Source organism: Arctopsyche grandis, chromosome 2 (genome assembly GCF_051622035.1).
Source record: "Arctopsyche grandis isolate Sample6627 chromosome 2, ASM5162203v2, whole genome shotgun sequence".
NCBI classification, from domain to species: domain Eukaryota; kingdom Metazoa; phylum Arthropoda; class Insecta; order Trichoptera; family Hydropsychidae; genus Arctopsyche; species Arctopsyche grandis.
The window spans coordinates 2097891-2103713 of NC_135356.1; the positions used below are offsets into that span (position 1 = coordinate 2097891).

The 5823-nt window shown below is 33.2% G+C and overlaps 1 long non-coding RNA gene across 2 annotated transcripts; it reads right to left on the bottom strand.

Annotated features, from left to right (window-relative positions):
• Window positions 1-1803: 1803 nt before the first annotated feature.
• Window positions 1804-5372, bottom strand: LOC143922676 (uncharacterized). 2 transcript variants are annotated; one of them, XR_013261617.1, is made up of 5 exons: window positions 5313-5372; window positions 4073-4300; window positions 3687-3835; window positions 2650-2827; window positions 1804-2572 (listed from the first exon to the last, which is right to left on the bottom strand). It is a non-coding gene; the product is annotated as an uncharacterized LOC143922676 (long non-coding RNA). The 2 variants fall into 2 exon arrangements; XR_013261618.1 differs by lacking the exons at window positions 4073-4300; window positions 5313-5372 and having other exon boundaries at window positions 3687-3818.
• Window positions 5373-5823: the final 451 nt, after the last annotated feature.

Sequence of the window (5823 nt, forward strand, 5' to 3'; positions counted from 1 at the left end):
ATACGCTCACTCATCTCACTCGGCGACAAACACTGAAAACATTACAGACTGCAAAGAGTGGGGGGGAAAAGGATTCCTACCGTTGTTTAAAATATGTACATGCATTTCCATTGAGGTTTGGGTAGCACTGGATCAGTTGAGACGCAACTGGACATTGTATTGAAGTGTTCAAGTAATTTGCAAAAGTTCTGTACGGTTTCGACTTGCCCAAATTACAAATACAACGTGTCTTTTACGAAATGCACGCACACTTTTCAAATAGAATATTCAGCAAGAGCTTTCAATTCAACCCGATGCAAGCGGCCTTAAGCACTTATTCAATCATTTTCTCCCAAAATATGCAAGTTTTATTGCATGTACTGTAATTTATAAGAGTACCTTTATGAAAAAGAGTTTTCATGGATCGGTATTCGCTGCTATATACTTATAGGCATATTTTATACTTTATTTAATTTTTTGTGATTTTCTTTTTTAGTTTTTGCAATATGTATTTATAAGTATCTAAAAATATATTTCTAACAAATTTCAAATTTTTTGTCTTTCAATCGTCCTGTCAAAAACCAATTTCCATTCCTAGTGAGTATTTTTACCACACAACGACTCGAATGCAATTGATTATTATTATTTATTTATTTAACATATTAGCCACAGTGACATTACAGAGATCTCCAACGCGTCGCTGTGGGCGGTCATTCAGTAATAATAACATGATAACAGTAATAATAACTTATAATAATAACAATATTAACACAACATCATTAAAATCATTGTATGAAAAGCATTCAGTCGAACACAAGAGGAAAACATAATTTCTAAAACCTATGCACAAATTTTGCCAACAAAACTACAATGAAAACAATTAAAATCTGAAAACAATTAAAATCATCATTATATGAAAAGCATTCAGTCGAACACAAGAGGAAAACATAATTTCTAAAATCTATGCACAAATTTTGCCAACAAAACTACAATAAAAACAATTAAAATCTGACAAAACGAGTGGGTGGGGGAAAAGAAAATATATATAAAAATATATGCCAGCAGCATAGCTCGGTTGTTAAGCTTCTGCTTAGCGTCATGAGGTGCCGGGTTCGATCCCAGGGCCGGGCCTCGACTGAAAATTAATTTTTCAGAGTATGCTGCTGGTTAGACCTGGATTTGTGACTCCGGGTTGATCGTTTCCTATCAGAGTTTGCCAATTTTCTCTGATTTCATTGTTGAAACGGTTCCCGGTAAAAATTGGCCAAAATCCTTCCCATATATACAATATGTCACCAATCATTTGTGTTGGATTAATGTGCAATATATAAGTTTGTGTACGATTTGATAGATGTCTCATTGATTTGCGAGTTTTTCAGTGTATATAATGAATAAAAAATGCTGCAATATTTGTAATTGGCCAGAAAGGCGCATTGGGGTTGCCTGTAATGCCTTCCTGGTATGTGTCGTCATAAATAAATAGGACTACATACATACCATAAGACGTCAAAATTGTAGCATTTTCAAACGTGTCTATTACGATTATTTTTCACCATCGTATTGGCGGAGTAATTGGATTATTACGCACATTGCGATCGCCCAAAAGACAATTTTTGCCATGAAAATCACGAATACGGAATATTTGGCACTCGAGTTCTCATTAGTATGATGGACTTTTCAGCTGCCAGATGTTCCGTTATAGAGATTTTAGTGGCTTTGTGACCAATAATCACCAAACCGATAGTTATCGTTAGTATTACCAATAACAGCCAATTTCTAAAATCTATGCACAAATTCTGCTAAAAAAAAAACTACAATACAAAAGACTTTTTCGTATAGAGCGTTTTATTCATTTTTGAAAACAAAACAAAACATAACGTATGTTTTAAGAATAAATTAACATGATAAATAAATAAACATCTCCATATGCTCTCTTCTGATAAATATATTATCTATAAATAAGTAGTTTGAATATACAGTAACGAGTAAACATAATATATAACAAAACGTATATAAACGTAAATATATTTAATAACAATTCTCATTAACAAAAAATATATATGTATATAAAAGGTATATAAACTGCAGTCTTACTCTCTACTAACTAATTTTGTATTTAACATATTAAACAACGTTTGATACTTTTTAATGTACGTATAATTAATACGTACGTCTAATATTTTGTACTTTTATATATTTAACGACCCTCTTAAATCACAGCCATATATTTGATTTGATTTATTTTAATATTATAATGGCACGTAAGCCCTTATTCAATCAGTTCACAGAAAAAAAAATCAGCAATCACATATGCAAACTGATCGTATTAATTATCACATTTTAAATATTACAATCTAGTATTTATGTAACTATCTCTACCAGTCTTCAGTGTATTGAGTACATGTATACAAAAATATCTATTCTGTACAGAATATTAACATATGTACATAATAATAAGTGTTTTAAATGCAGCGTGTCAATAGTCATTCAGCCGTTATGGTGAATTTTCAACTTGTCTGCCTGGTGTCTTAAGGTCTACATTGATCATTGTGACCTCTCCCCGTTCAACATCGGATATTCTCGAGTCGATTATCTGTAATGTTTAGTCAAGCTTAAAATTCAAATAAAAAAATCTAGACACGCTTTAAAGTAAATATTATATCAACTGACATGATTCCAGTCTACTTTTGTTCCGGCAGGATATTTCTTAAACACGTTAACTAGCATTAAGCATGCTGAGCATATATCAGGCTTAGGTTCGTAGACAAGACGGTTAAAGAGCCTCATATCGTCATCAAATATTGTCATTATTATTATAGAATAGTCGTGGGCATTCTCGAATTTGCTACTGTAAGTAAAAATTCTTTAATAATAATTCAGAAGACTTCCAAGAACGCGGTTTTTATTATTTTTGTATATTTTAACCACGTTCTGGGGGGTCTATTGTACGTATACACACATATATGTACATACAGTGCTATAACTATTATTTAATTAAATAGTTATAAAACAAAAAAATAATTTTGGTAAGCAAAAGATTTTGTACGCATATACAATGGTGCTATTTTGTGTGTACATGCAATGTATATATAAAATGAAAATATGAATTATAAATCAATATATATATAGCATAGGTATACATAGAAGCTTTATATAATATAATAGATTACATACATATAATTTTATTACAATCAATGTTGTCAAGTTGAGTCGTGAAAAATCTCACTCTGAATGTTAAACGTCGTAATATGAAGAATCATCCAACAATGAATTGTAATCGAAATGAAATACGGAAACGTTTCGTTCGACTTCACAACATTGATTATAATAATATTATAGTTAAAATACATAAAAATCAAGCATTCCATGTCTAGACGTTTCGTCAATATGGGTGTTGTTCAATTTCAAGTCAGTGAGAAGTCTGTCGGAACAAATGAATGAATGAAAGCAATGAATTCAGCATTCCTTGAAAGAATATGTTGCACGTCAACATGTCGCTTGATGTAAGCACAAAATAATAAATAATCAACGTCAAGAGTATACAAGTTATTTGTTAGAAAAGCAATTAGCAGTTAACACGATCATCTGAAGTCGCACAAGCAAGTCCGCAAAAGCTTTTTCTCAACATATATGTACTTAGGTGCATGTAAATTATGAAGAATTTTCAGAAAGCATGTGCAAAATACAAAATGTATGTATATATATACCTAAGATGCCATGGAAGCCTCACGGAACAACACAAGTAATTATTATACGATCATTTCGACTGTACATATAATTACTTGTGATTTCTCGATTGTATAAACACAACAAAGTATTTTATACAATCAATCATATTTGAAGTTCATGTCGATATCTTGAATAAAATAAAGTCAAATTTTGAAAAAATTTATATAATATTAAAAATATTTTCGAAAAATATAAAAAAAAGCGTAGCTCTGTGGAGGGTGCTGGTATTAAAAATTGACACAGTCTGAAAAGTCATTCTCCAGCTCCGAGAGTACAATATAATAATTCATACATTAGACATGATGAGATGAAACACGTTTCAAACACATTCACACATTTGAAGAATATTAAATAGTATATATACCTGCTCACTGCTCTTCTACAGACGACACAACCGTCTAAAGACGTGTGAATAAAGTTTTGATTAAACATGTCGCAATCATCATCACTCGACATCTCGTGGTCTGTCGGCACAGATTCCGTTGGCATACCGGAATCTGTGGGTATTTCGGAATCCGTGGTCATTTCGATATCCGATGAAGGTTCAGAGTAGTATTCACCAGACATGATACGAAATACGATGTAACGAAATCTGAAAAAAAAGTAACAACGACAGGTATATTTAATCACGAGGGGCATTTACGTAAAAATCGTTTGGATATGAATGTATGTGATATGCCATACATTAATTAATATGCAATCCCAACAAATGATTGACTCAAAGAAAACCTCACTGAATTTCCCATCGCATTTTCTTTGACGCAATCGGCGACAAAAATGTCTCTAATTTGAGAAAGAGATTCTACGTTTGCACAAAAACTTTCTAAATCAACAATCGATTCGATTCTAATTTAAAAATGACATTCGTACCGATAGCAAGTGCAGCTATGCCATATATGAATGTATGTGATATGCCATACGTTAATATGTACGTATGTGATGCTGTCAGTTAATTCCGAGCACTCCAGTACCCATGTAAATTTTCAATGGAGCTCAAGTCAATTGAATTTTTAATCGGTACACACAACTAGACTGCTCTTCGTTACTGTCACAAGAACACCTCTCTCGGAAGTAAGATCGAGGGTAGAAGCCGCGGGAGTTAGAAGGGTGAAGGGTGAGAGAAGGTTAGATTGCACAAAATACACCATTTCTCTAATCGAGACGTCAACCTCATAGCCTCAATGGGATGAAAATTGAGATTGAAAGATGCTAAAACGATCGAAAGGAATTATGTGCGAATAACAGGATTGCACATTGTGACATTCGGAAGTATACGAATACGGATATGCAGACCGTCTTTCCATCTTGCGAGTCTAGAGAAAAAGTCGAACTGTGATCAACTGTGACATGCAATCCAAATTAATGGATCCGGATTCGCTTTCCCTCGTGTGATAACGGAAGACCGAAGAAAATAAGATTGAATGACAGCGGAAAGCCTTGATCTCGAGCTTCGAATTGATTTACAACCTATGTAAGTACTACTTGAAGTACAACCTGAAACGGAACGGGACGCAACGGGAAACGTCAAAATGTCAGACGCACATGAAATTTAAATACGCAATGTATTATCGTTTAACAATACATTTCAATTAAAGAGTACATACTTGAAGTGAATATACGGCGAGGAGAACAGCACACGCACCGGCTGTCAGAAAGCAACTGTCAAAACACTTGTTTCGGTGCTGCCAGCACTAAATAGCCGACCGATCAAGCTAGCTAGTGCTGCCAGGACACTTCTCAATAGGGTAATTGGATTATTAGTCACATTGCGGTGGTCACAATGACAATTTTTGCCATTAATTCGTCAGTCATTATATATTTTGAATTTATATTCCACAAAAATCTTTCAAAAGAGTGAATTTAAAGTTGTTTGATCTTTAGTAATGATAACCATTGGCGGACTGGGATTCAAATTAGTGCATGCCAAGAGTCAATGGGGGCCCACCCAGGGTAAAAAATAAATAAAATTTTCAAAAATGAGAATAAACAAATTTAGGTACAAGAAAAATGGCAAAAGCAAAATAGATCCATAAATTACATTGTATATTTCGTTTAAACCCTTGTCCTAGGTAAATAGAATGCATCATAAAAGAATGCGGCATAAAAGCGGCTTTT